At 44.4% G+C, this 18,157-nt stretch overlaps 1 protein-coding gene across 3 annotated transcripts in view; it reads left to right on the top strand.

Moving 5' to 3' along the window:
• Positions 1-18,157, top strand: part of LPAR5 (lysophosphatidic acid receptor 5) — a 33,311-nt gene that overhangs the window by 3,271 nt on the left and 11,883 nt on the right. Inside the window, exon 1 of one of the 3 annotated variants that reach the window (XM_081941522.1) lies at positions 8,218-8,318. The exons of 1 other annotated variant lie outside the window; for it this stretch is intronic. The gene's annotated coding sequence lies outside the window, so the exon portion shown is untranslated. Of the gene's footprint in view, positions 1-8,217; positions 8,319-8,539; positions 8,561-18,157 lie in introns of those variants that run through there. One more of the 3 variants, XM_081941523.1, reaches the window with a different exon arrangement.

The raw sequence follows: 18,157 nt of genomic DNA, 5'->3' as shown, positions 1-18,157 counted from the left end.
GGGTCATTTTAAGCACTCCGAAGGCTTCAGGGACCTTCAAGAGGCTTCCCTGAAACCTCCAGGCCAGTCAAAATGACCCTCCGAGCAAACAGGAAGTCCGTTCCCAAACTTCCGGTTTGCCCGTAGTACCCGTTTTTTGTTCTCCAGAGGCTTCAGGGAAGCTCATGAAGCCTCCAGGGGGGGAGGCTCTTTTCACCCTCCCCAAGCTCCTATAAAGGCTCTGGAGCCTGGGGAGGGCGAAAAATGGCTTTAAAAAAGGGTGAACTCAGCTGGCCAGAGTGCGCATGTGCGCTGGCCAGCTGACAGGGCAGCGCCTCGTGTGCCCTGACAAATGGCTCTGCGTGCCACCTGTGGCACGCGAGCCATAGGTTCGCCATCACTGACCTATGGGATCACCTTCAACCAGCATTGGTCTGACCTCTTAAAAAATCATTACTTAAAGATCCCAGAGGTTTTGGGGTGTGGGGGAGCTGAAACCCAAAGGCACTGTTTTCTTCCATGGCAGCACTTTTGCTCTGGAATATTTTCTTCATGGAGGAAACACTTCTTTGCCACTTACTCCACCTGCTGTGGTGCCTTTCATTGCCTGCTCAAATAAAAGTTGCCGTGCAATTCAGCAACATCACTGTGGGTTACTTAAGCAGAGCAAGCCTATACATGTGTGATTCATGACTGGCCTTCCCTTTGCCTGCCTTACTGGTTTGGATCAGCACTTCCCATCTTACAGTCTCCAGACATTTGAATTATTATTTGTAACATTCCAGAGCAGCCAAGTGGATGGGAGCTGCAGTCTAACATAATATGGAAGTCTTTAGGTTGGGCAAGGCTGAACAGCACCTATAGAAGAGAATATATATAGCCCAGGGCTGAAGTGTGGAGTTCTTGCTGCTCTCGGTGCTTAGTTGTTTGCTTGCAGAAGTTTCATTGCCTGCCTTAGTTCTAGTGAGTGTGAGGTTTGCTGCCTGTTTAGTATCTTGCCCTGCCAGTGTTGGTGAGGGTGTGTTTTTTTTCTTGGTAGTTCCTTGACTGGGGAAATGTTTCCTGCTCATTCTGTCTGGTGCTATTCAGTGGTGGGTTGCAGGCAGTACGCCCTAGTAGGGGGTGTACCAGAGCCTGCCCAGAGCACTGGATACCGTTCCAGTACGGTGCTCCGGAGGGCCCGCCCGCCCGCCCGCACTCCTTACTGGTCTTTTAAGTCTTTGGCACTTCTGCACATGCGCATGGCACGTACAGCGCCTGCGCAACGCTCCACTGAGCAGTATTCTGGTTGATGGGATCCAGGAGGAGGGCCTTCTCTACTATTGCTCCTGACCTCTGGAATATCTTGCCCTGCAATGTGAAGTTGGCCCCAATATTCTGAATCTTATAAGTAGGACCTAAGAAAAATTATCACTTTATTTGACTGCTGTAATGATGGCTTTACAAGGCTGAGCTCCAGTCTTAAAATATTAGTGTTTCAATCATCATTTTTCTCTGCAGGTGGGGTTACATCATCTTCCTGTTCCAAACAACCACCGGTGCTTCTGCTCTTCTCTCCAACCACAGTCCAGACAGCCATTGCATGGCTACTGGTAACTGGCTTCCCAGATATTGAAACACGCTCATCAAATGAACTTGGGGAGTTGGGGCTGAGACACAAAGGAGGAAGGGTTGGAAGCAATTGTTCTTGTCTCGTTTGAGTACAATGCTATCTTTTTTAATATTCTTCCATTTTGCAAACATGCTTCTAGCTGCTTTGTACAAAGCAGCAAGATCCTGGGAAAATGTGATGATAGTAAATAGAATTATTTTGAACTCTTTAAAATTATTATTTTATTTTAGTAATTATACATCTATTTTAAATCTTTCCTTTATTATGGTTTTGCAGATGGACATGTTAGTTTATTACATTGAGGCCTCAAATGCTTTGTTCTTTCTTTACAGGAAGATATCAAAATGTGTAGGTATGCCTTCTAGCAATACAGGACTCACCTACCTCTAGAAGACTGATACCTTTCAACTCCTGCTTTTTTAACCTGATGCTCCATCCTGTGACATCATATCTGCCTTTGTTTTGACCTATGTACAATAGGACGGTTCCATTGACTGCATTCATTTTCAGATATTTTTAGCTACTCCTTTCCTATATTTTTTATAAGTTAAATACTGTCCAGGAAAACAGCACGTCTTCATTTTTAATGTGCATGGATATTGAGGCAGCATAGGCTTTACATATTTCCAGCTGAGTGTTGGAATTATGAATCATGGTACTGTAGATACTCTAAATACACATAGGTACTACTTTAGAAGAAGTGGGTTGTCTCCATTCAGTCTGGGTTCAGACCTGTGTATGGGAACGAGACAACTTTGGGTCACTTTCTTGGATGATCTGTGTAATGCACTTCTCCTTTTCCTTTTAGACTTCTTAGTAACCTTCCTGCCCTTTCAGACACCTTCTCTCTAGCACAGTGATGGCGAATCTGTGGCACGCAGAGCCATTTGTCAGGGCACGCGAGGCGCTGCCCTGTCAGCTGGCCAGCGCACATGTGCACTCTGGCCAGCTGAGTTCACCCTTTTTTAAAGCCATTTTTCGCCCTCCCCAGGCTCCAGAGCCTTTATAAGAGCTTGGGGAGGGTGAAAAGAGGCTCCCCCCGGAGGCTTCATGAGCTTCCCTGAAGCCTTTGGAGCGCAAAAAACGGGTACTACGGGCAAACCAGAAGTTCGGGAACGGACTTCCTGTTTGCTCGGAGGGTCATTTTGACTGGCCTGGAGGTTTCAGGGAAGCCTCTTGAAGGTCCCTGAAGCCTTCGGAGCGCTTAAAACGACCCCCCGAGCAAACCGGAAGTGACTTCCAGTTTGCTTGGAGGGTCGTTTTGACTGCTTCCGGGGGGGGCTTCCGGGGGGGCGGGGAAGCTGTTTTCGCCCTCCCCAGGCTCCTATAAAGCCTCTGGAGCCTGGGGAGGGTGAAAAAAGCATGCAAAAATGGGGGGTCGGTCGCACCTGTAGTGCGCGTATGCGCACTGGGGGGGTCACGCATTGTATTATGGGTGCGGCACGCCTGCACACGACCCCCCTGCGCTCCCCCCACTTATGGCACGCGAACCAAAAAAGGTTCGCCATCGCTGCTCTAGCATCTTACTAGACTACCTAAGAAGGTCAGGCTTTGGGGCACTGTTTTGCAGGGGTTCCACTCCTGTGAATGGCTTCAGTCTGCTGTAAAAGAGGGAAGTGAGGTCAGCCTATCAGACCCTTTACAGGGATTAGTCTTCACCCTCCTGCTTCTTAACTTTTATTTGAAACTGTTGGGGAAAGATCATAAGATGACAATTTTGGTTATGAATAATCTGTATGCTACACATTGCTATCTTGGGTAATAAAGGGAGATACTGCCAATATTATTTCCTGGGGTTTAAAGCCTTGATGGCAGGGGTGGGGTTCTACCAGTTCAGATCAGTTCGGGCAAACCAGTAGCTCCGACCATCAGCTGGGAGTGAACCGGTTCGCTCCAACAATGAAGTGGGCCTGCCTGCCCCTGCGCTTTACTCGCCTTTATCTTCTCAGTTGAGTCACGTGGCAGAGCAAATAGCCAAACCTCAGCTGCTTTCCTCCCCAGCAATAATCCGAAAGGTAATTTTTCCCAAAACTGCGAAGCACATGATCACCGAACCGGTTGTTAAACCAGTAGGATCCCACCACTATTTGATGGTCTGGAGAGAGAACAGGTTCAAATTGAACCCAAGGAACTTGGAGCTTCTCTTTGTTCAGGTAGTCCTCAACTTACAACTACAATTGGGACCAAAATTTCTGTGATTAAGAAAGATGGTTGCTAAGTGAGTGGCACCCAATTTTATGACTTTTTTTGCCACGGTTGTTAAGAGAATAACTGCAGTTAAGGTGGTTATTGAGTGAATCCGTCTTCCTGATTGGTTTTGCATGTCGGAAGCCAGCTGGACAGTTCGCAAATGGTAATCATGTGACCTTGGCATGCTGCAATCATTCATAAACGCATGTTGGTTGTCGAACACCCAATTTTGTTCATGTGACCATGGGGGTGCAGTGATGGTTGTAATTGTGAGGACTGGTTGTTAGACACATTTTTGAGGCTGTTGTAACTTTGAATGGTCACTAAATGAATGGTTGTAAGTCAAGGTTTATCTATATGTTAGGGCTCTCTTTTGGTGCTGGTGTTATTCATGAATGGAGAGGAGTAGGTCTTTGATGTAGGGATCCTCCTGGACTTGTAGTTCCCATTTGAACAGGAGGTGGAGGCTATGGCTAACAGAGCTTAAACATATCCTAAAGCTAGTGGAGGAGGATTTAGCGACAATAACTGATGCTCTCATCACCATCATTCATAGAGGCTGCTGCAGTAGGCTTTACATGGGGCTGCCTTAAAGACTAATCAGAAATTGTAATGATTAGCCCAGAATGTGATGGCCTGTCTTTTAACTACCTCCTGAGGTTGGAAGCATATTTAATGTGTCTGGCAGGCCCTTCATTGGTTACAGGTTCAGTTCCACATGTAACTTAAAGTGTTGCTGTTACCCTACAAAGCCTCCATGACTTGGCACCTGGGCATCCATGGGACTGACTCCTCCCAACAGGTTGGAGCAAGTAGGGAGGGTCTCCTTGTTTTACATTTCTGGGACATCAGGAGAGCTGAAGCTAGAAGGCACTGCTTCTCCGCACAGCATCGACCTATAGAAAGAGCTCCCTGCTGAGACCCTGCCAGCCCCTACCAGATTGTTCTTTTAGTTGTTAAAAATAGTTTTTTGAAGAGTCTTTCAGTAGCATCACCTGCACCTTTGGTTGTTCTTACTATATTTCTGTACTGCTTTGGTTTGTTTTTGTAATTTGGATTTTACATTGCTATAATTTGGTTGTTGTTTCTGTTGTGACATTGAACCAGGGTCACAAGATTGCAGCAAGAGGAGGGAGGAGCCAATGCCCCAACGGTACGGACGTGCAGTCTCGATGCTCCAAGACCGCTGCCGATACTTTTGCCACTGGGTGGTCCAATCAGACCTAAACCGTCCTGAAGAGATGGTGAACAGGAAGACCACGTCTTGCTGATCTCAGGGACCCCACAAGTCCCTGATCAATCCAAGAGAAGGCCTTCAAGCTGGCGACAAAGGCAGTCTAGGCTGATGAAGTTGGGACGGCTCTGGAACAGAAGGAAACGGAAAGAGAAAGTGTGTTCATCTGGTGAGAAATCCTTTCTGTTTTGAAAAATACTGCCCAAAAGAACTTCTTTTTTATGCTAAATTAAATCCGTAAGCGGCAGAATTGATCTCCATTGGATTGTTTTGGTTAATATGCTTTTTTTTCCTTTTGTAATTGTACTTTGTGGATTGAAATGCTTGCAACTTTTTTTCTCTCTCTTCTTAAAGTGAACAGACCGGTTTTTCTTCTTTTTCTTGCTTTATTTTTTAACTTAAGAATTAAAATCTCCTTCTCTACTCTAACAAAAATCTTCTATTATCGTACGCTGCAGATCGTACAACCATAGAGCGTACTTCCAGAGCGGCATCCATCCTCCGTGCTTTGAAAAAAAAAAAACCAAGCAGCGGATGGTGCCAGCAGTGGAGATGCCCTTCGCGCGAGCGGGGAGCGGAAAAGCACAACTCCTCTCTCCAGCCATGCAAAGCCCCATTCACTCACCTAGGGGCATTCCGAAGGCACCGAACCGTGGGAGGCGGGGGGCGGCGAACAGGCGCTCGTGTTGCTTGGTGTCCGGGTACTGCTAGGTCTGTCAGCAGCACTATACCTGTCTGGAAAGGGGGGGTTGCCGGGCGGCTGCTCGCGAGCTTGGTCACCTCATGGCTGCTGTGTTGCTGCTGCGACAGGGCAACACAGCCATTCGACCCTGAGGCTGTGCCCAGCTCTTCGGGAGCCCGCTCGCAAGAGAGCAGCTGCCCAGCAACCCCCCCTCTTCAGCTGGGCACAGCATCGCTGACCGACCTAGCGGTACCCCAAAAGCACCAAGCAACGCAAGAGCCTTTGCCCCCACCTCATTCCCGTGGCTTGGCGGCTTCGGGATACCGCTAGGTCGGCGAGCGGTGCTCTGCCTGGCCGGAGGGGGGGGATTGTCCAGAGGGCTTATTTTCGGGGGTGGGCTTATATTTTTGCCCATACGAAAAATGTGGCAAGGCTTTAGTTTCAGGACAGGTTGTATTTTCGGGGAAACACGGTAGAGTTTCTGAAACCACATATTCGTTACTGTTTCTCTTTTGATTTCACTGTCTTTGTACTTCAAAGTTCCATAATTAAAAGTGATAAGAGCCAAAGGCACAAGGTGTTTACACAGCTGTCCTTTGAGAGCCTTATCGGCACTGGGAGAGGGGGAAAAAAACGGAACCTCTTTCTTGTGAAGATTACAAATGATTTTGTGTTTAAGCTATATTTCAGAAGAGGAAACTTTAACTTTCAAAAGATTTAGGATGGAATTCAAAATTTATTGGAGGTAACTGCGAGAATTGAGAAGAAAATAGAGTTTATACTAGAAAAAATGATGGAGATGGAGCCCCAAAATTTGAAGAGAAAAATGAATACAAAGATAAGAAAACTAATGATTTGATTTCTGGAGTGAAAGTGGTTGAAAGCAAAAAAATGGGAGTATGGAAAAGGAATTTGATGGACTGGAGCTCTACCCCAAATCTCAAGGCACAGAAGAAGAAAAAAGAGAAAAAATGATGGTTTTAAGGAGAGAAATCTTATCAGAAGCATGATTGACAATCAGAGATAAATTAATTAAAGTAGCAAATGGAGGGCGCCGAGATTACCTGAGAGATGCAACAAGTAACAAGGTGCGGAGAGATGTCCATAAAAACTTTACCAAGGAAATAAACAGAAGATTAACTCCACAAATGGCAAATGAAATAAGACTAGATGCCTCCTGGAAGGATGCAGGTTGATATATGAAAGTTGATAAATAAAAAAGTAGCTAGGTTTGGTGATTAGTAAGTAGGAATTTAGTAATTTTTAGATTGCTTTGTTAAATAAATAGTTGATAATGGTAACAAGGTACATATTTATGTTGGCTGCAGGTGAGGAAGTTGGATATAAATAATGATTTTGTTCACAAATATTCATGATAACAATAATGAAATGATAAGAGATATAGTTAACTACATATATATGTACTGGTTTAATATAAGGAATTTGGATATAAATTGCAAACAGTGACTTGGAAAAAAAGGCTTAGACATTTTGTTAATTAATTCTTATTTTGAATATGTTATAAAGGTGTAATGTTATTGGATATATGAACGTTGATAACAAAAAATTAACTAAGTTTTATAATTAGTAAGTAGTAATTTAGTAACTTTTAGATTGTTATGTTAAATAAATAATCGATAAGGGCAATAAGGTACGCATATGTGTTGGTTTGATGAGAAGAAAATGGATATAAACAGTAAAGGATCTTCTGTTAACCAATATTAATTATAACAACTAATAATGGAATGATAAGGATAAGGGATACAGTTAATGATATATATAGGTACTATCATAACAAAAGGAACCTAGACACAAATTGTAAACAGTGACTTGGAAAAAAAGGCTTAGAAACTTTGTCAACTAATCTTTATTTAGAATATGTTATAAAGGCTATCGGATGATTTTGTAATAATTAATGAAATGCCATCAGGTGGTTGTGTTTTTAACTATGGATTATTTTAGGCAAAAGGACACTAAAACGACTTCAGTCAAATGAGAACTATGCTATGTTGATAGTAAGACTCATTAAGAATCTTTGACATTTGATATGAATGTAAGTAGTGACTGTGGAAGAGATGCACGAAAGCTAATTGTAACCAATTGACACACTTTCTACAAGATGTAATGTAAGATGATGATTTTTTTTGGTGCTGTTTGTTTAATAAAAATAAAAATTTCTTGCAAAAAAAAGATTGCAGCAAGATAGGCATTAATTCATTAATTAAATAATTAGGATTGTTGTTTGGCATGCAGTCTGTTTGAGAGGAATGTGCAGCAATTTATGTGGAGAAAAGAAGAATGTCTCCGGACAAGGAAATGACTCTGATCCATGAAATGTCAGGGGATACCTTTCAATATGCCATTGTAGCTGATCATTATTATTTTTAAATATCCTTACTAGGTAGGCCCAGAAACTTGTTAGGATCTGCAGCTCCCAGCACACTCGACACACCCCATAAGACTGGTTTTACCTGCTGCCAGATCAGAAAAGGGCTTTGGGAAGCTTGAGCATGTCTGTTCCCTTTCCTGAAGGAGTTACGACCAGGCTGTGCAACTCCCAGTCCCATGCTTTGCTACAACGGCACAACTTTACCGCTTAAAGAACTCCAAGAACCCAAGAGGTAGGACAATCTGAGCATGGAATTCAGAGCACAATAGACTTAAGGTTGGAACTCAACAAATGTATCACCTATCATTAGTGTTCAGGCTTAGGGCAAGTCAAGAGGGATTCATGTTAACTGCTGATAAAAGTCAATTAATTCAGCACCTTTTTGCATCCGGAAATCAAGATATTTTGCTGTTGCCACTTCTTTTCATTCTTTCTTTTGGTAGGCATCCAGCAGGAATGCAAGAACTGTCTTTGGTGAGTGATATAACTGGGGGAGCTAAAAGTTGGAACGAAGAAACAGGACATCTCAGGTTCAAATCTTGCCCTAGACTAGTCACTTGTTCAGGGTGGTGGTGAGAAATGTTCTCTAACCAAGAATGAATTCATTTCAATCTATTATTTTAAACTGGACTTTTTAGGCATTCACCTTAAACATAAGATGCCTTGAAAAAAAATCTTCTGTTTTGAAAAATGATACCTAAATCCACAAATAATTAAACAGGGATGTTGTAGAGGGAAATATAAGGATAAAATTATTTCAATAAACGTTATTAACAGAAACCTAGATTCAGGAAAGGGAGGAAGTGTTCTTTCTCCCCCAAATAATGCTTTATAGACTCTAATGTTGAGTTAATAGCCTAATAACAGACTTAGCAGTTTTTAAAAAAATGATTGGACTCATTAGGTTGGGATCAGTCTGCTAAAAAATATTAATAGTAAAAACTAAATGAAGCCCACATGTTAAATATAATTTAGCTCTGACTCAATAGAGGGTGGAGAGAGATTATACTCTTCTCTTCTGAGTTTCCTAAAGGCATCTCAGAAATCCATTTAATTTAATTTAATTTTATTGAATTTATAGACCGCCCCCTCTCCCCAAAGGGACTCGGGGCGGTGTACAGACCACAAATAAAACAATATACAAAACTTAAATATTTTTAAATACCCATAAAACCGATTAAATGATAGGCTGTACAATATAGTTAAAAATCATAATCAGAACTGCCTTCTTGTGAATGTCCATGGAAAGATAGAAGTTTGGGGAGTGTGAGCCTTTTAAAACATGAATCAGTATACCTGAAGAGGAATGTCAGGGTAAAAGAACAATAATTCTGAGAAACAAGATCTCTTAGAACCATGCCAGCTCAAGAAAGAAGGTTCTAAAATGAAATTGGTTACAATATTTGTGTTTTATTTCAAGTTGTAGAGGTGGCAATGAAATATATATCTCCCAAGAAGATATTAAAGCAAGAAGGAAAGCGAAATAGGGAAAAAAAGAGACTTACAAAGGGAAAGGAGATAGTGAGGGAGCCCTGCATGCCAGTATTAGGTTTTGTGAAATTCTACTTGACCTTCACGCGATCCCTCATGGCAACTTTCAATAGGATATATAGATAAAAAGAGTTGTGATTTTAAGTATAGATGTTATGTTTCAGCTATGTTACAAAAGGGAAAGGAAGAGATATGCTTGATCTTCAGCTTGTACACTTTGGTTGATGCTCCAGTTAGAGCTTTGCCCAGACTGGGAAGCCTTGTAACAAGATTACTGTGATGTGGGGCTGCTTTTGAAGACACCCTAGAAACTAAAATTGGCTCTGATATTTCTCAGTGACCAAAGTTATACAGTCTGCACTGGTTATCAGGCCCAACACTGTTTGCTTGCTTGCTTGCGCATTAATTTATTTATAAAATGTATTGGCTTCCCATCTCACCATAGGGTTACTCTGGACTGCTTACAGATACATATACAGTTTAAACCTAAAAGTTAAAATCAGGCATTAAAGACAAGGATGCATGGGGAGGGTGGGGGTGGAGGAGGGACCTGTTATTACTCAATCACTTACCTCCATTGTGCTGTTTCCTCACTGGGGCCCCAAACTGACTGGCAGAGCCATGTCTTTAGGCCTTTATGGAAAGATAGGGGCCAACCTCACATTGCAGGGCAAGATATTCCAGAGGGCAGGAGCAATAGCAGAGAAGGCCCTCCTCCTGGATCCCATCAGCCAGAATACTCGGACTGATGGGACCCACAGCAGGCCTCCACTGCAAGCATAAGTAGTACAGGCCAAGCCCAGTGGGGTGAGACAGTCCTGAAGTAACCTGGACCCATGCGATGAAGGGCTTTAAAGATGATCACCAACACCTTGAATTGCACCCTGAAATGGCATTGGCTGAAATGGCAAAATTGACCACTTTGATTAAAGAAAAGAACATAAGTACTTTTGTTTCCACATGGAAACAAAACTTGAACTTCAAACTTGATATGGAAAAGAATGAAACCTCTGACTTTGGGTTTTACCGATTAGACCGGGGCTGTCAAACGTGCGTCATCACAGCAGTGTCACATGACATATCGGGACTTTTCCCCCCCTTGGCTAAACTGGGCCAGCAGGTGATCCATCCGGCTGGGAGTTTGACAACCCTGAATTAGACTGATAGATCTTTATAGAAATGGCTTGTTTATATTATTATGAAAAAACAAAAAGTTGTGATTTGATGTTAATGCCTTATTTTACTATAAAAGAGAGAGTCAGAAGTTAATTATTCTTTTTCTTATTTTTCCTCACTTCTCTTTTCCTTCCCTCCCCCACTGCTTTTCTATTTACTTTGTATTTTGTATTTTATCATACTATATACGGTAATTCAATAAAAAATGTTGACTATAAAAAAAAAAGAGTTGTACCCAGAAGCAGACTGGTAACCAATGCGGTTCATGAAGCAGTGATGTTACAGGCGGTATTCCTGGGGGTGTCCCAAATCTACCTGCACTGCTGCACTCTGCACCAGCTGCAGCTTCTAACGCTTTTCAAAGGTAGCCCCATGTAGAGCGCATTATATTAGTCCAGCTGTGAGATGACTAGACTGAATGACTGAGCGCAGGGAATCCTGATCCAAGGGAGGCCGCAACTGGTGCACAACACGAAGTTGGGCAAAGGCTCTCAAATGGTCACAAAGTGTTAGTTATTGCCTCTAAATCCTTGCAAGGAACAACACTAGGTTATGTTAGGCTCTGCCTAGTCCCGTGATGGCGAACCTATCGCATACGTGTCAGAGGTGGCACACACAGCACTCTCTGTGGGCACACGCACCGTCACTGGCTGCTCTTATGGTCTTCAGCATGCCAGCCAGCTGGTCTTCATAAGTGCCGGAAAAAGGATTGAAAACAGCATGAAAACCAGCCAAAAACGCCCAAAATCCAGGCCATTTTTCGGGCCATTTTCAGGATGTTTTCAGGTCATTTTTCAAGCGATTGTCAGGCCATTTTGGGGGCATTTTTCACATCATAAATGGACCAAAAATGTCCAAAACAGCCCAAAAGACAGGCATGTGCAGGCTGGACAGCTGGTCTTCATATTTCAAGCACCCTAGCGCGCGCTCACATTTACACACATTCCCGTTTGGGCACTCAGTGCCCAAAAGGTTCGCCATCACTGGCCTAGTCTGTCTTGTCGAGTCATCAAAATGGATCTGCTCAGATTCCCATTCTATGAGAAGAGGTTCATGGGGTGGAATGCAGGCCTTCTATTGGAACCCAGTGCTCCTCTAGCCCCCTCATTTCTGATTTTTGGTAGCGTTTTTTCTTTGTAAATGGATGTAGGAAGCCTGATGCCTAGATGTTGAGGCTAGGTTATCAAATTTTATACATTATCTTAAGGGCTTGGTTTGTTAATGGAGTGGGAAATGCTGCAAGAGATTTTGTTAGTGTAATATTGTTTGCCTAGGGAATATATCTATTTCAATTAAATAGTAGTAGTAAAAGTAATAATGATGATAACCATTTTCATGCCAGGGCAATGTCTGCAGATTTCTCCCCTGTATACTTATTATAGAGTTCTAAGTAGCTTATAAGATACATGTTTATATACCTCTCTGTTTATCTACTATCCATTTATCATCTGTCTATCTATATATCTATTAATACAGTAATCAAGAGCATTATCCAAATTATCAGTATACAGTATACAAGAAATGAAAATATAATACTCTGATATTTGCATCCCGTTGTCTTTGCTATTATTTGCTATGAGGCTGTGCAAGGTCCTTCATCTCAGAGCAAATCACTCTTCTGGAACAGCTTAAGGTTGCAAAGCAGCTGCTTGAATATATGGTGCAGCTGCTTCATGTCCTCCCAATGCCCCCACGATCTCAAAGTAGAAATATCTACGCCTCCTTTGGTAGCTGTGGTTTTGTGGTATCTAGAGAGGATCGTCACTTAAAGTAAAGCATCTCTTTGAATGATTTGCCTAGCTTGGTCTCTAGACACTGGGGGCTGAGATGGCTTGTGCAGTTCCCTATTAGCTCATGGACCAATTGTTCCCTCACACTCTGCTCTGTCTCAGCCTTTGTCCCTGTCTGCATCTGCCTCCCTCACCTGCAAACATCCCATTCCCAAGTACATTTCTTGCTCATGGGATTCATGGAGCCTTGGCTTCCTCCTTTGTGTCTCAGCCTCGACTCCCCAAGTTCATTTGATGAGCGTGTTTCAATATCTGGGAAGCCAGTTACCAGTAGCCATGCAATGGCTGTCTGGACTGTGGTTGGAGAGAAGAGCAGAAGCACCTGTGGTTGTTTGGAACAGGAAGATGATGTAACCCCACCTGCAGAGAAAAATGATGATTGAAACACTAATATTTTAAAACTGGAGCTCAGCCTTACAAACCCATCTTTACAACAGTCAAATTAAGTGGTAACTTTTCTTAAGTCCTACCTATAAGATTCAGAATGGAATACTTCATACAGAGAAGGAACTAGATGTGTTTTCTAAAGCACCTTGTTAATTTAAGAATTAGAAAATAAACTGCAATGAAGAAGAATACAGGACAGTGACAAGAGTATAATTGTTACTGTGAAAGACAGAAATCTGGTGAATGTCCGAAATATTTGCTAAATACCCTTATTTATGACTTACACTAAATACCTAACCCTAACCCTAACCCTGCGTATTTGGTATGTGTTGACATTCACCGGTGAATGTCGACATTCACCAATTTCTGTCTTTCACAGTAACATAATCATCATACAATGATTAACTATTCACCTATACAGAAGGACTGGGAAATAATAGGAATAGCTCAGTTGAAACAGCTTCGGGTTGGGTCTCCCTTACAGGCAGAAGGAGACTGGTGAACACTTTTGGGAGTATGTGTAAAACAGATTAAGACTGAATCCTAAGAAAATCTCTTTCCTCCTTCCATCTCAATCTGATTTACATGTCACGCTAAGTAAAATTTTGGCTTCTTTGCTTTAGTTGGTATATTCTATGAACCCAGCCTTGTGGTTTATAAACCATAGTTTAAAAAGGTAAAGGTTCCCCTTGCACATAAGTGCTAGTCATTCACAACTCTAGGCAGCGGTGCTCATCTTCGTTTCAAAGCCGAAGAACCAGTGCTGTCCGAAGACGTCTCCATGGTCATGTGGCTGGCATGACTAAATGCTGAAGGCACATGGAACGCTCTTACCTTCCAACCAAAGGTGGTTCCTATTTTTCTACTTCCATTTTTTACATGTTTTCGAATTGTTCGGCTGGCAGAAGCTGGGACAAGTAACAGGAGCTCACTCTGTTATGCGGCACTAGGGATTCACACCGCTGAACTGCCGACCTTTCTGAGCGACAAGCTTTTAAATAGTTTATGGTACTCCTAAAGTCAACCATCTATACTTTAGCAAATATTAAATGATGGCTCACTGCAGTATGCAAACAAAGCCAAAGTCTGGATTCATACAGACTCAAAGCCATCATGTGCTTGGTTGAACTTGGTTTAGCATGTAAATGAACAATCAAAATCACTGAAACTTTCTCAATATGTACTGCATGTTGGGATTTGAATCTAGGTCTCCATATTATAACTCTAACCAAATTGGATTTGATTATCACTGTTCGTGTTATCTGCCACTTGAGCTGTCTTGCTATTTGGATAAAGGAGATAATGCTATCTTGAGGTACTACAGATACAAGATGTGAAAAGTTCTTAAGTGCAGAACAACACTGAACATTATTTCAGAAAGACCATAGAAAGGCTGAAACGCTGTTGTACTGGGCTTTGTGTGACATATCCATCTAGGGAACTGTTAGATATTAACATATATCGGAGGAAGTCTCCTCTCTGGTCCGCTGCTACAGCGGGAAACAGGTATCGCTCTGATTGGTCGAGAGGCGTACCCGAGTACTATAAAAGGGGAACCCTCCGGCCACAGAGCAAGCTGGATCACTACTACTATTAATAAAGAGCTGTTAATCACTTCGTGTCCGCAGTCTGTTCTCTCGTGGCCCAGATCCAACATTGGCGACGAGGATGGGATCGAGAGACAGATAGGACGAAGAACGCTACTCCAGAATCTCCGGATTTGATCCAGCCCAGGAATTCGGCAGAAATTCCGGCAGCCATCTCGGTCACCGCAGCGCGGCAAATTCAAACGAGAGAAAATGGCGATGCACACTCCCCCCGCTCCATTCGACCCAGTGAACGACGAGTGGGAAGCCTTCATGATTCGCTTCGAGTGTTTTCTCGAAGCGAACGAATACACGGGGATCACCGACGCCCGGAAGAAAAACATCTTCCTCGGCTACTGCGGGAAAGAAGTCTTCAACACGGCCAGAGACCTCACCGCGCCTACTCCAATACAGGCAGTATCATGGACGGCGCTGCAACAGGCTCTACAGACCCATTACGCGCCAAAACCTTCCCGCCATGTTTGCCACAAGGAATTCAACACGCGGAACCAGAAAGCGGGAGAATCAATCAATCAATATGTTGCAGCCCTGCGTAAAGCAGCAACTCACTGCGAGTTCAGGGATCTGGACGAGCATATCTTAGCGCAGCTTATCTGTGGGTTAAGAGACATTTCACTACAAAAGAAGCTGTTGGCAAACCCGAATTTAACCCTACAGATAGCTCTAAACGAAGCAAGAGCGTCAGAGTCAGCAGAGAAATCATCGGTAACCATACAACGAGGTTTCAGCATAAACCAGCCAGTACCAAGGCAACCCAGAGTTCACTACGAGGACACAAGCCCCGACTACGAGGATCCCGAGTTCGAGGACAGTCACCTGATGCGGAGCAGTCACATGAGGCCTGGGGGGAGACCCGGATCCCGTTTGCCGCGCTGCGCAAGTTGCGGAGGGAATCACCCCAGGTCTACCTGTAGGTTCAGGAACGTTGTTTGTTCGCACTGCAACAAACTTGGGCACATCGCACGAGTGTGCCGGAGCGAAGTCCCTGCCTCACGGCAGCCACCCATGTACCGCCAACAGAAGCCCAACCCAGGGGCTTGGCGAAATCAAAAAGGGCGCCCAGAGAGAAATCCACAAGTGTTTACCCAGAGAGAAAATTCCCAAAGAGCTGAGCGAGCGTATCCCCAGAGAGATTACACACAAGGAGCTGAGCGAGCGTATTCCCAGAGAGACTACACACAAAGAGCTGAGAGAGCGTTCTATCAAGACGCTCAACGAGAGTATTTTCAGGATACAGATGATGAGATAGAGTTGACCCAGAGAGAGGAATTGCGAACGTATCTCACAACAATAAGCCAGGTCCGCACCAAGCGGCCTAAAAAGCTGAAAGTCACAGTCCTCTTGGAGGGCTCACCTTGCGAGCTGGAAGTTGACACAGGATCGTCCCTGACGATCATTTCATGGGCATCCATGAAACAGGCTATCCCTAGCCTCAAAAAGAGCCAACTACGCGTTCCAGACATCCTGCTACGAGACTACCAGGGGAACCGAGTCCCCATCGTAGGCCAAGGCACGTTCCAGATCCGTTTCAAGGACATCGTAGCCCAGCTGCCCGTGACCATCGCCAGCGCACCATTACAAAACCTCCTAGGACTGGATTGGTTTGAATCCTTGGGGCTAGAAGTCACCGGAATCAACGCCGTGGAAAACAGCAGCGCTGAGCAGATTTTTAAGGAGTTCGAGGATGTGTTCAGCCCCGGTCTTGGTAAGTATGTGGGTAAACCGATTTCATTCAATTTAGACCCCAAAGTGGCGCCAATCCGACTTAAACCGAGACGAGTGCCTTTTGCACTCCGCCCAAAAATAGATAAGGAAATAGATAAGCTAGTGGAGCAAGGAATCCTTGAGCCGGTGGATCACGCGCGCTGGGAAACGCCCATCGTGACCCCAGTCAAACCAGACGGATCAGTCCGCATCTGCGCGGACTATAAATGCACAATTAATGTCGCGCTACAACAAAGCGCATATCCTCTGCCTGTAGTACAGCACTTATTGCACTCGTTGGGGCCAGGAAAGGTATTTGCAAAATTAGACATGGCACAAGCTTACCAGCAGCTGCCCGTTGATAGCGCCACAGCGGAGGCCCAAACTATAGTGACGCATAGAGGAGCATTCAAATGCAACCGGCTACAATTCGGCGTGAGTATTGCTCCAGGATTGTTCCAGAGCGTCATGGAATGACTTTTGCAAGGGATACCGGGAGTCGTCCCCTATTTTGACGACATCTTGGTGTCCGCTGCAAACGAGGAGCAATTAAATAAAAGAGTCAGAACTGTTTTGGCCAGAATCAGAGAAAAGGGTCTCCGCCTCAAAAAGGAAAAATGCCAAATTAACGTGCCTAGCGTAGAATTCCTGGGTTATAGAATCGATGGTCAGGGAATACACCCCACTTCAAAGAAAATTAAGGCGATCCAGGACGCCCCCACACCACGAAATCAGACCGAGTTGCAGGCCTTCCTCGGACTACTTAACTTCTACAGCGTTTTTCTGAGACAGAAGGCGACCGTTGCTGAGCCACTACACCGTCTACTCCAGAGGAACACACCATGGAAATGGGGACGATCCGAAGCAGCAGCTTTTGCTGGAGTAAAGCGCCTGCTCACCACTGACTCACTGTTAGTCCAATACAGCCAGACACTACCGCTGGTATTGACCTGCGACGCATCACCTTTTGGAGTCGGCGCAGTCCTCAGCCACCGGATGCCCGACGGAAAAGAAGCACCCATCGCCTTCTACTCCAGGACTCTTTCATCGGCCGAGAGGAATTACAGCCAGATGGACAGGGAAGCGCTGGCTGCTGTAGCTGGAGTAAAACATTTCCACGAATACCTCTACGGCCGCGATTTTGAACTGATTACAGATCACAAACCGCTGTTGGGACTTTTGGCGGGAAACCGCCCCACTCCAGTCTCCCTTTCTCCACGCATGACCAGGTGGACTGTTTTCCTGGCTGCGTACTCATACAAATTAATTCATCGACCGGGTTCCACTCTAGGACACGCAGACGCACTCAGCCGTTGCCCACTACCGGACCTTTTGCCAGACCCCACTCCCGAAGTACCGGTGCTGCTCATTGATTGTTTGGACTCAGGACCGGTTTCTTCCTACGATGTTGCAAGGTTTTCTTCTAAAGACATGTTAATAAAGCAAGTTCAAACTTGGGTTTGGAGGGGGTGGCCGAAGGGAAACGTGGGCCCGGAATTCAAAGTGTTTTGGTCAAAACGGGACGAACTCTCAGTGTTACAAGGTTGCTTATTGTGGGGGGATCGAGTCGTTATTCCGTATGCTTTACGTAGGAATGTATTAGATGCTTTACATGTGGGTCATCCGGGGATTGTTAGGATGAAGGCGTTAGCAAGAAGTTACGTTTGGTGGCCAAACATGGACAAAGAAATAGAGGAATGGGTGGCCACTTGCGACCCATGCCAGGAATCGAGACCAGCACCCCCGGAAGCGCCCGCCACAGAATGGGAGAAGCCTAAAGCACCCTGGTCGCGAATACACATCGACTTCGCAGGGCCATTCCAAGGTCAGACTTTCCTTATAGTTGTGGATGCATACTCGAAATGGCTAGAAGTAGTCCTAATGACTTCAACCACGGCAGAGGCAGTCATTAAGGT

This window comes from Natrix helvetica (assembly GCF_964273705.1).
Source record: "Natrix helvetica genome assembly, chromosome: 2".
Classification (NCBI taxonomy): Eukaryota; Metazoa; Chordata; class Lepidosauria; order Squamata; family Natricidae; genus Natrix; species Natrix helvetica.
The sequence above is the reverse complement of the archived record's forward strand: the minus strand, read 5'-3'. Positions and strand labels throughout refer to the sequence as shown.